Source organism: Lycorma delicatula, chromosome 6 (assembly GCF_047948215.1).
Source record: "Lycorma delicatula isolate Av1 chromosome 6, ASM4794821v1, whole genome shotgun sequence".
Taxonomy (NCBI): domain Eukaryota; kingdom Metazoa; phylum Arthropoda; class Insecta; order Hemiptera; family Fulgoridae; genus Lycorma; species Lycorma delicatula.
The window spans coordinates 162,451,911-162,465,278 of NC_134460.1; the positions used below are offsets into that span (position 1 = coordinate 162,451,911).

The 13,368-nt window shown below is 33.5% G+C and overlaps 1 protein-coding gene and 1 non-coding gene across 3 annotated transcripts in view; one reads left to right on the plus strand and one right to left on the minus strand.

Annotated features, from left to right (window-relative positions):
• Positions 1-13,368, plus strand: part of LOC142326441 (uncharacterized) — a 373,983-nt gene that overhangs the window by 14,522 nt on the left and 346,093 nt on the right. The gene's annotated exons all lie outside the window — the stretch shown is intronic.
• On the minus strand, positions 11,591-11,663 carry TRNAR-UCG (transfer RNA arginine (anticodon UCG)). Its single transcript has one exon. It is a non-coding gene; the product is annotated as a tRNA-Arg (tRNA).

The window sequence follows — 13,368 nt, forward strand, 5'->3', positions numbered from 1 at the left end:
TGACCGTACCGATCGTTTTAATATATTCGACCGCATAAACTGTTCTCCAGACGGTACAGATCGAGAACGAAATATATCTGCGATGTAACTATTAAATTCTAAAGAAAAAATTAATTTTTATATTACGTCTCTATTCGCTTATCCGTACCCCGTTTCTCTCATAAAACAATTATTTATATTATTCATTAAAAATTAATTAATTTCGAATTGTTAACAAAAATAATTAGGATAAAAATATAATCCTAAATAATTAGGATAAAATTTCATTCGTATAATTTATTTCCTAAAAGAATTCTTAACTAAAGTTTCACGGTTTTGAATTTTGATTCCCTCTCGTCGGCCTCGTATCGATGACCGTCTACGACTACTCGAACTTCGCGTACATAAAAACGTAATAAAGAGAAGCGATCGGAGAATTTATTAATAAAAAACCGATATTGGGCTCCGTTCAGCGGCAAAGTAAAAAATATTTAAAAAGGTCATAATATTAATGTTACTGTGACTACATCTAAGAAATTGGCCGCTATGCTGGGAAACACCGAAGACGAGAAACCGAACCCGGGCGTTTAAAAAATAAACAGAATAATAGCAAACGGCGAATCAGATTAAAGTAACATTGATTCGTTATAAATAATATATAAAACCGGGGTAATCTGCGGAAGCCCGAATATCACCGGAAATCCGGTTACAAAATTAGTTTATTGGATAAGATGTTTTTAAAAACCGTTCTGTAATAAACAGGATTGAGATAATCGGGGAACTTACTTTATATAGTATAGCGACACAGAAACTTTACCGTTGAACAAAGATAGGAGACCGATATCCGATAGCTAATTTGAAATTTACATTTTTAAAATCCTTCGGTAAAAGTTTTAAATTATAACATCATTAAGTAGTAAAAAATGTTAATAGGTGGAAGGGAGATATCTCTGTGGAGAAAATTTCTTTCCTAAGATAAGCCTCACCTTTCAATCCTGCGTAATATTCGTACACTAAATTGTGACGAATAGTCTGGAACGAAAGTTTAAACTGTTTATATTTTTACTTCCTCGTACGAAGTAAAGGAAGTATTGTAATTGTGAAAAATTTCGGTTTAGATTTCAACGGAAATATCCATTTTGACCACTCCTGATTCTATTTTAACTAGTTTTGGCGTGACGTCTGTTCGTACTTATGTATCTCGCATTACTCAAAAACGATTAGTCGTAGAATTTTGAAATTTTCGATTTAGAACTGTTGGAACATCTAGTCAAATATTCCCTTTTGATTGCAATCAACTGGACCAAAAGTGTCCAAAAAAGCTCAAAATCCATAAAAATTGGATTTTGGACTTTTCCTTAACTGCAGTAATAACCTTCATTGAGAGCTTTTCAACGATGTATCATAAGTGGTAATATTTTCATCGGTTCCAGAATTATAGTCATATAAAATTTTAATTAATGAAACGTTTGGATGTTACAAGTGGAAGCTACATCGGTTCCGATGAGACTTCATCTCCTTTTTTTAATTTACATATATCGATTTATTAATAATTATTAACCTCTGATTGTAAAAAAAATTACCATAAATAATATTTCAATAACAGCAGTAAAAGAAAAAAAAAGAGAAGTTATTAACGAAATAAAATATTAAGTACTTTTCATTTAAAAGAAGTGTGTATATGTAATTCAATAGGCGTACATGTGGTGTCCACGTCAGATTTTTTTTTTTAGATTATTATTCTTTATTAATTTTACTTTTATATTTTATTTTTTCCTATCTTTTTGGAGATAATATATACTATATATTATAATACATAAATATATTTTATAAGATAATATATAGTAAGATATATATACTTTCTTTTCTTTTTCCTGCTTAGCCTCCGGCAATTACCGTTCAGATAATACTTCAGAGGATGAATGAGGATGATATGTATGAGTGTAAATGAAGTGTAGTCTTGTACATTCTCAGTTCGTCCGTTCCTGAGATGTGTGGTTAATTGAAACCCAACCACCAAAGAACACCGGTATCCACGATCTAGTATTCAAATCCGTGTAAAAGTACTGCGTTTACTACGATTTGAACGCTGCAACTCTCGACTTTCAAATCAGCTGTGGGAAGACGCGTTCACCACTAGACCAACCCGGTGGGTTAATAAATATACATACTACTCCTATATATCAGTTTTTCTGAAGTGTTTACGGATAATGATTACTTAACAGTCGAAATTAGAATCTCGGTTAATGTTTTTGAGAGTAATATTGTTTTCAATTAAAATTATTCAAATTTTTATGGTGAAAGATACATTTTTTATCAAATGCCACAAAGAGATGAACTTAAAAGTATAAATAACACTTGTTATCTTTATTACAGAGGTTATAAAGATATCGAACAATTTTAAGAAGTTGTACAAAATAATAAAAATAAAAAATCGGGTTTTGGAAAAAAATAAAATGGAGTTCAAAAAAGTGAAGTAAAAATTAAAAATATAATACTTTGCAGATTTTGAACGTTAAAAGTCGAAGCCGAATTAAAAACAATCTCCGACAATTCTTAATTCGGCGTAGACTACAAAAGTCGTTAATGTGTACTTTTAGAAAAAGTCTTGTTTACCGACTTCAAATTGTTTATTTTAGTTTACTTAAATTGTTGATAAAGCTTACAAATATGTGTTTGTGTTGCGTTGCAGTTCTGAAAATAACTTTTTTTAAAACACATTTACACTCGATAAAGTAATTCAGAAAGTACCGTCTTATTTTATTTATTTTTTCCACCGTTATTAATCGCTTGCGTTTTCCCATCACAGTAGAAATAAAATTTCATGTTGTAGCAACCGTACTAGTTGAGATTTCTTTACCGAGTTAATTCTGTTTCCAGGAGGCCTACTATAAAACACTCAACATTGTTTATTTTTTTTATAATTCTTTTACTTTTTATTACTTTACAAATAGTTACAGACTCAAGTGAATATTATGCGTCTTTCCATAACTTTTTAATCCGAAATAAACAGGTTTCATCAAATAAAATTTTGCTAAACCGATTTATATAATAAGGTAAATAAAATTGAAATACCTCATTCTTTATCGTATCGTTCTAAACGAACCGACGAAGCTGAATATTTGGTAAAATCCATTTCCATGTCTCATTCATTGTACTCGTGGAAACACTGTAGATCTAATCATTTTGTCGAAAAAATGATTGTAGACGGGGTGTCGTTAAAGCCATTAATGAGAAGGTATCTGCATCCATTTAGATACGCGTTAACCGGTTGACGCTACTCAACAGAATGATAACTTTTACCCTTTCCACTTTCCACAACCAGATGTAATAAGCGTCTTGTTTCTAGGAATTAGTCTCACGATCGCGTAACCCACCGGGTTGGTCTATTGGTAAACGCATCTTCCCAAATCAGCTGATTTGGAAATCGGGAGTTCCAGCGTTCAAGTCCTAGTAAAGTCAGTCATTTTAATGGATTTGAATATTAATTCGTGGATACCGGTGTTCTTTGGTGGTTGGGTTCAATTAACCATACATCACGGTAATGGTCGAACTGAGAATGTACAAAGCTACACTTCATTTACACTCATACATATCATCCTCTGAAGTATTATCTGAAAGGTAATTACCGGAGGCTAAAGAGGAAAAAGAAAGTCTCACGATCGTGAAATATTTTGAAACAAACTTTCCAATTCGTCAACGTCAATGACTCGAGAGTTTTGTGTCCTCGCAACAGTTCGATTCCATTTTGTGTACACAGAATCTCAATATCTTCACGTAACGTCTAATAAATTCACGCACACAACTGTATATGTGAATTCTATTTCCGCGCGCATCAAACGGACGACATTTTGGAACGTGAGAGGTGAATTCCTCATCCAGCAAAGCTATGAAAGTATCGCAACTGAGATGCGAAGCCTCGCGTTTTACGCTGAATACAATAGTAATGAACGGAGTCTGCTCCGTGCTTATTGATTTACAGTTTTCTAAAATTTCTGGTTAAAATTATCAGTTGCCGATAAGTCATAACGTTTCTTTCGCTTCTTTTATTCTAATAGTGAGCTTTAAATTTTCTATTCGTAAGATTTTTTAATCGTGATCACAAACTATTCAGTTGTTATACGATCCAAGCACTCGTTCGATGTTTTACGTGTGCGTACGCAACGGTAATTGTAAAATAAATATTACCGGTATCTCATCAAACCTCTCGACTATTCCGCTTCAAAAAATACTTGTTAAACGGGTGAAAATTGTTCTGTTGAAAAGATTAAACCGACCGGAAAAAGAGAAATGATCCAAGTAGACACATCCAATCCTTAGAACTTCAACTTCACCGACGGCTCGTCCTCCCAATGCCCGTCAGTGATATTGATTTCCCCTACCACTCTTTCCTATGGATATCGCATCCGCTTAATAACCTTCGAAAAAACCTTATATTCCCGCTTCATCACATATCTGATAATATTCAAACGCTGTCTAACGGTTTTGTAGAATCATTTGTCTTAATCATCATTAACAGTATACTTCATGCACTCTCTTATATGAATCTCCTTCTCGTCTTCCGACAGAAGTTTATCGGTCGATTCAGGTGAAATGTATTCCCAATAACATAGCAGGTTTTCAAAGAGAGTTTTAAGTTTTGCCGCCATCTTCAGCAAAGAACAAAATAAGACTATACGTCACTTGAAAATCAATAAATCGGGCTTCGTTTATTACTGCTCCTACTGTTTTCTTAGGTAAATCAGTTGCAGCGTTGTTTGTGAAAACATTTAAGCCTTTCCTCTTTGAACTTTTTTTTTTTTTTTTTTTTTTCTTTCCTACTCTCCCCGACCGGATATCCAATTAAGTATACTCAGTCGGGGAGAGTGTCCTTTTACTCTCAAAGGAGGCGTCCCCCACCCGCCGGCTATACGTCCGGCACGGCAGGTTGGCGTCCCCGGTCTCGGATCTTTTGTTTTACATTGCCTGCCTCTAATCCCCCGCTTTAGAGCCAAGGTCCGGCTATGCCGTCCCCCAGCGCCTCAGCAGGGAACCGGGACTCGGTCTTTACGCCTTTGGCCTCTAATCGACAGCGCCGACCCCACAAAGAGCCTAGGCTCCCGCAGGGACGACCCCGCCGACCGGGACTTGGTCTTTTATTTTAACCCAAACTCAAACTCCCCTGGAGTTTACCCCCCGTCTCAGGTACCCGCACACCAAGGCGTACGGGCCCTCCATGGAGTGACTGTTCGCCCTACCCTACTGTTTATACTCCCATTCTTCTGTCTTCATCCTCTTTGGCCCGCAGGACCTCCCCGGCAAACCTGCGGAACCATTCCCAGTTCTCATTGTTGTACCCCAACCGGTTTATGAGATTTTCTGGTGTAAGACCATTAATTACTATTTGACCTCTGTTAACGGCCCATCTTGGACATATGAACAACGTATGTTCGGCATCGTCGTTCTCTGGACAATAGATGCACTGCGGGGTGGCTCTCTTCCCGATCCTATACAGATACTGACCGAAAGAGCCGTGCCCCGACAGTAACTGTGTCATGTAAAAATTGACATCTCCGAGTCTATTGTTATTCCAGGTTTTAATATTAGGGATTAGGCGTCTGGTCCATTCTCCCACTCTGGACCCTGCCCACTCTTCTTGCCATTCTTGTTCTATAATGTCTGAAGGTTCTGGCTTTTATCTGAAGGTCTATGGGTAGGACCCCGGTCAGTACGCACAGCGCGTAATACGATACCGTACAGTAACTAGCAGCTACACGCAGCAATGCCAGTCTATGGACACTTCTCAACTTCTTTTTATTTTGCTGTATGTTCATTGCCGCTCCCCATATGGGAGCCGCATACAGTACCGCCGAAGTGATAGCCGCGGTTATCAATCTTCGAATAACCATTTTAGGTGTGCCGTGGTTTTGAAATAATCCTCTTAATCCCTTTACAGCAGGAGTAACTCTCCCACAAATCATATCAATATGCTTGCTGAACCTTAAACTTTTGTCCAGAAGTACCCCCAAGTATATTGTTTCTTTTACTTCATCAATTCTCTGTCCTCTGATATTTAGATTCACACTTCTTAATGGTCTTCTACCCGAGAGGAGGGGACCAGGCAACAGGATTTATTAGGAGCTATTTCTAAATTGTTGTCCTCCATCCATTCATCTATTGTTCTAAGCGCCTGGTTTGCCTTGTTCTCCAGTTCATTAATATCTCTGTCTTCTACTAATATTGCGATATCATCCGCGTATCCTACTATCGATACCCCTTCGGGGTAGTTCAGCCTGAAGATTTTATCATAGAAAACATTCCATAAGGTTGGGCCAAGGACAGATCCCTGCGGCACCCCTCCGAATACCTGAAATATGGCTTTCCTTTCTAGGGTTTTGACCTCTATGAACCTATTTTGCAGATATTGATCTATCTGATTTACTAAGTATTTACTTATTTGCATGGCTTGAAGCGCCTCAATGATGGCTGTCCAGGGGACCGTACCAAATGCGTTTCTAACATCAAGCATTATGATCATGGGGATTTTTCTAGTCCTACATGTACCGCTTCTGCAATTTAATGCCCAGTTTTTTACCTTCTCGACTGCGGTCACCGTGGACCGTCCCTTTCTAAATCCGTATTGTTCCGGATGTAGACATTGTTTTTCCTCTATTTCCTCTCTAAGTCTATTTTCTAACAACCTTTCAACTACTTTTCCCATATTATTTATGAGCGTAATCGGTCTATACGCTTTGGGAGGAAGACTGTTCTTGCTTCCTTCCAGCATTCAGGGATTCCTCTTTGAACTGTTACCTTCTTGGTACACGTACGCCATTTTATATATTTATCTTCATCGAAATCAGAACGGATAATGTTAATAATATCATTAATTCGTTTTTTTTATGTTGCGATATTTGTTTTTAGCTTATTACTTAATACACTCGCGAAATTATTTTTCCACTCATTGTAATTTTAAGCGGGGTTTCCCCCGTCAACTGACAGTGTAAATAATACCTCCATCGTACAAGCATTTTGTTCACTTTTAACATTTTCTCTCTCAAAAATGTCACCGTACTTTGTTTTATTTAATTATTTGGCATAAAACATTCCCTTTATAACCTCACCTCTACTGTCTTTTAATCCGTTTGTAATAGATATTGCAGGCTTCAAGGCGTGTACGAAAACACTTCGTTAGTCCAGTTCTGCAAGTACCTTTTGAGAAACACCCTTTGATACTTACTTTTTCTTTACATTTTTCACGACTTAAAATTTTTTTGTATTTCTTCATTTATTCCGTAAAAAAAAGCATTATGTATGTCTTACCTCACCTTCGTTTTTTGTGACTATGATTGGCTTGAAACTATGATATAAGTTGTACGATATGGATTTTTGTACTCTCTGATCGGCTCAGTTAAAATATTAACCCGTCTTCAACCACTCCTTCAGTAAACTTACATCTTGTTCTTCAGTTTTATTAAAGGGTCCTTTAAAGTTTTTCTACGGCTACAAGTGGAATAGGAATTAATATTATAGTCGGTCAAAAGTGATTCAACCCTGAAATTGAACCGCTTCTTTCCATCATCGGTTTGAAAATGTTTCATGTTACTCGTTTTCAAAATTTCCTCAAGAGCTTTGACGATTTCTTTTACTTTTTAACGACTTTTTTTGACGACGTTTTACTTTTTAGCGGTTCGCAAAACTTGGTAAAATGATTTAATACTGTCATATATATGTATACTTATTTCCTTTATTAATATTTGCGTATGGTATCATCTCCTGTATATTGATGACACTGATACAAATCAACAAGCTCTTAGGTTCTAAATTTCGCGTCGGATAATTGCATGTGAAACCCACCGTCTTGATCTAATGATGAACCCGTCTTCTCAAATCAGCTGATTTGGAATTCGAGATTTCCAGCGTTCAAGTCCTAGTAAAGTCGGTTATTTTTACACGGATTTGAATACTAGATCGTGGGTACCGGTGTTCTTTGGTGGCCGGGTTTTAATTAACCACACATCTCAGGAATGGTCGACCTGAGATTGTACAAGACTACACTTTAATTACATTCATACTTGTCATCTTCATTCATCCTCTGAAGTAATACCTAAACGGTAATAACCGGAGGATAAACAGGAAAAAGAAAACCGTTTGCGAGAAGCCTATTTCTTCTTTTCTATTTAACTTAAAATATATTAGTTTCGTACTTCGTCGACCCGTATAATTTCCAATAACCTTTTTTCTAGTCTGTATTCTTTTTTCTTTTCGATTTTTTCCTTTTTCTGTAATTTATTTCCTCTTCTCCCCTCGAGTAAATTAAATGGAGTTATTTTAAACGGTTGTAACTGATATTTTAGAACGTAATTTCCGATTAAATTATTTTTTTTTCGATAAGGATTAACGAACGAAAATGTATTCGTAAATTTCTTGACGATTACAATAAATCATCGGTATAAAGTGGATTACAGAATTTCCGTAACGTATTTATTTTTTTAAATATGCTGTTCAAGACTTGAACCTAGGACTCCACGAGCGATATATATTTGTACTCGTATAAATATTATATTTTTATTTATATTTATACTCCACGAGCGATATATATTTCACTCGTGTACTGATTAAGAATAATTATAAACTAGAATGAGTATAAAACTATAATTTATTTTGAAACGCATTTTTAATATTGTAAATGTCTGTTTTTCGTAGAAAATTTACAAATTTTTCTCGTTACTTCCCTTACCTCCCACCGGTAAAACATTTCTGTTTTTATACTTGTAAGAGTACTGTATTTATTCATCATTTTTTATTTTCCCGGATTTACATGAGCTAAAACTATAAGGAAAAGTATGATGATAGGTCAAAATTTTCCTCAACCGTCCTCTGAAATATTATCTGAAAAGTAATTACCGCAGGCTAAACAGTAAAAAGGAAGAGGTTGCGTGTGAAGCTCACGGACTTTGCCCTTTTGTGTTACGCCCAACAGTTACCGTGGTATTACGTTGTGAAATTTCGTTTTTTAGTAGCGGCGGGCCGGAAACAGGATGGCGGTGGAGGGGGACGGCGTCACGTGACCAAAATATTGCAACGTATCAGTTCGCTTATTGGATTAACCTTGAAGTCACGGAATCAAAGGTCAAGGTTATGCTTGATTCCTCATTTCTACATTACCGCCATGTTTTCAGCTTCTTGTACGACAGTGACGGAGGGGTAGGATGGAAACCGGAATCTACTCCACATCAATCGACACTACACACACATCTTTATTTCATTATATCGGAGGTGAATGAGTAAAGTCTACGTAATAATTAGTAGCGGCAAAATCTACTTGCAGAATAATATTTATTTTTATTTAATTATTCCAAGCGGAGGGGAATATGTTTTTTCTGTACTCGTGTTATTTCAGAACGGCTGTACCGATTTTAACGAAATAGGTATCGATTGATTTTTTTAAAATAAACCGAAGGAGACGGTTTGAACAAAATAAAAATATGTACGTGTAGATAAGAGTTTTCCAAAGCCGAAAGTAAAGTTATTTTATTCCGATCGAGTCGGGTATTAAATAAATCTGCTTGAAAACCGGATAACAAAATTATTGAGAGGATTCCGTAACTGTATTACGCTACAGAAAAAAATTAAAAAAAATTTTTTAAATATAAAGAACCCAGAAGTATAAAAATTGTAAAAGTTTGACTCGCATCCGAGCGGCAGAGTAAAATTACTTTTCATTTACTTATTGGTTATTTTCCCTCTTTTTTCTATATCTGTTTTGAAATAAAACAAGGAAAAAAGATCCTTCGTGAAAATTAAAAAAAGTAGAATCTAAATTTCCATTTTATCACGTCTGAAATTATTGAAATTTTCTTAAAAGCGATTTACATTCGTTACTTTTTTTATCCTATAAATGAGACCGTAAAAATATTATTTGGTTTTGAAATACTTCTGTAGCTATAACAAAATATTTCTAATCTCTTCATAAGAAATCTTATGTTTTACTTTCAAAACAAAAAATAAAATATTTAATCTTTAGAAATATACCTTTATTTTTCTGTTTAGCCTCCGGAGCTACCGTAAGGTATTACTTCTGAGGATGATATGTATGAATCTAAGTGAAGTGTAGTCTTGTACTATCTCAGGTTGACCGTTCCCTGAATCCATTTTAATTAGTTTCGGCGTGACGTCTGTACGCACGTAAGTACGTATGTATCTCGCATAACTCGAAAACGATTAGCCGTAGGATGTTGACATTTTGGATGTACGACTGTTGTAACATCTAGTTGTATACCTCCACTTTTGACTGAATTGGACTGAACAGTCCAAAAAAAGGCCAAAATCCAACCAAAGAAATTTGGTTTCGCGAAAAATTTCGATTTTCAGATTTCAACGGAAATATCCATTTTGACTAGTTTCGGCGTGACGTCTGCATCTACGTATGTATCTCGCATAACTCAAAAACGATTAGCCGGAGCGTGCTGAATTTTTGGATTTAGGACTGTTGTAACATCTAGTTGTGCACCTTCCCTTTTCATTGCAACCGACTTGGCCAAAAAAGTCCAAAATAGCCCAAAATCTGGATTTTTGGACCTTTTCTTAACTGCAGTAATAAGCCTACATTGAGAGCTTTTCAACGATATATCATAAGTGGTACTTATTTTCATCGGTTCCACAGGTATAGCGAAATAAATTTTAATTAATGAAATATTTGAATCTTACAACGGGAAGGCACATCGGTTCGAATCAGATTTCATGTCTTCTTTTTTTTTTAATTAAATATATTGATTTATTAATAATTATTAACTTCTGATTGTAAAAAAAGTTTTACGATAAATAATAATTCAGTAATAACAAAAAAAAATATGAAAAAATATTAGAAGTTATTAATGAGATAAAATTTTCAGTATATTTCATTAAAAAAAAAAAAATGTATCTATGTAATTTAATAGGCGTACAAGGAAGTTATGTGGTGTCCACATCAGATTTTGTAGTTTTTTTTTCTCGTAAATGTTTTTCACTCATAAAGAGTTTAAGGTGTTTTTCATAAAAATTCACAGTTTTAATATAATACATTATTGTATCTTAATAAAAATATCATATTATAATACTTTTTAGTTTTTAACGTATAAATATTATTCTAATTTATTAAAAATAATTTTTATTAGTTTGTGTGTAGGGATTGCTGTATCACTGGAATGGAATTTATTGAGCAGAACTAAATTTAATTTTCATTTTAAGAAATTCATTATCGCTTATATTAAGAATATCTAATTTAAATTTTCCTTTTTAGGAAGTCAATAATTTATCTTAAAATATGAAAATAAATGCAAAGAAAACATAATTATATTGGTTCTTTCTTGAACGTTTTATTTTAAACGTTAAGCTTATTATTTTTTAATTTTAAGGAAAATTATCATTTTTACTTACAGAAAAAAATATAAGATAAAAAATTAATTTTTTAAATTTAATATTATGAAAAAAAACATTAATTGTTTTTACATTAAATAATAATTAAAGAAAAAAAATACATACACAATTTTTGTATAAATAATTGAACGATTAAAAATATAAACTATTTATAATTAGTTTATATAGACGATAAAAAATATTTTTTTAAATTATTATTCATAAAAAAATTTAACGACCGTGACAGGACTCGAACCTGCAATCTTCGGATCCGAAGTCCGACGCCTTGTCCATTAGGCCACACGGTCTACACGAGCGACCGGCAAAACATCTAAACTTAAGGAAAGTTTTATATGTAACCTGCAATAATATTTAATAAAATCTTTCCTATTAATAAATGCGACTATTTTTATTAAATATTATATGATAAGACTGTGTTAAATTATCGTGCAAAGTATAGTATTATTTTTAAAAAAAATCTCTTCTCGGCTACTTTAAAATAATTGTTTTATAAAGTTATAAAATTATGTTCTGTTTTGCAGAAAACATATATTTCGTTTTAAATACTGCTACACAAATTTAGGAAAAAGAACTATATAAAAAAAAAAAAAAATATTGTAAATAAATGTAAAATATCATAATTATGAAATTATTTATTTAATCGTAATTATTGATTTTAGATTTAATTGTATTAAAGATTACTAACGATTCTTTTTTATTATGGAATCGTATCGTCAATCCTGTAATCCGCTTAATGGTTAAATAAATTTAACCGACCGATTAATTAAAGGACTAAAACTCACTAAATGAAAATAATTAAATAAAAATTAATATGCCAAGGTCAAAAAAATATTTTTTTTCCTATCTATATGTTAAATTTTTCAAATGCGATCAATTTTAACTTTTGAACGCTGTGAGATTTTTTTACGTGAATTGTTAAAATTGAATGTTTGCTCTCATTTCGTGAGTATTAAATAATCAATCTCTACACTGAATACAATTTTTTTCCATAAATAAACATATATAAACTGAGAAAAATGTGTACGTAGGCATAAGGGGAGATAATCCTATACCCGGTTATATGTAGCTTAATTTTGGTGTTTTTATGAATGAGAAGATGAATTATTGCATGTGTTCTACTTGTGTGAGGATATAATGATAAAAAAAAATCCTGATGGTGGTATCCGTGTATGCGAGGTGTGTGTGTGTGTGTGTGTGTGTGTGTGTAGATGAGAGGATTGGTGACACTTGCGTGCAGAAAATGTAAAAGAGAAATATTAGACAAATTTTAGAAACATTCCGTAAACTGATAGTACAGAAGAAATGACAAAGCTACTAAATAAATTATTGTTTCAATTTCGATCACAAATATATCATTGTTTTTTTTGACTTGTTTTACTTTTACATGTTAACTTGTTACGTATGTTAAATAACGTAATCTATTGTAGGAAATCTGACGTAAGCACTAATTTTTCTCAAAATTAGCATATATATTTGTAGAAACAAAAGGTCCTTCATGCCAGGCTAGCTCATTTATGAAATTTATGATTCCGTTGTTTTCTTTAACGAATAGATTATACTGTTAAATATTAACATGCTAAGAGCTTAAAGTTACCCCTTCTCACTGCTCATTTAAGCAGTGTCTTTTATTCGTAATTAACATCATTACTTTCAGAGAAATCATATGTGACTTTTATAATTATATCTCAAAGTGTCTTTAATGTATCACAACTATAATAAAACCAGAGAGAGATAGTGAAAAATAAATTAATGTATCCCTTTTTATCGTAACCATTTTTTTTTTTTTTTTTTTTTTTTTGTTTTTTTTTTTTTTTACGCGGAAGCATAATTGGTCTTCTGTATACGTAGTAGGAGGGGGGAATCTTGCACAAATCATCCAGAGGCCATTATTGCCGGACGTATGGAGATTCCTACCCGTAAAACCCATATGTGAGGCTGCAACACAAATGCAGCTTCACATATCACCATCGGGATTTTTTCTTAAAGCTCCAC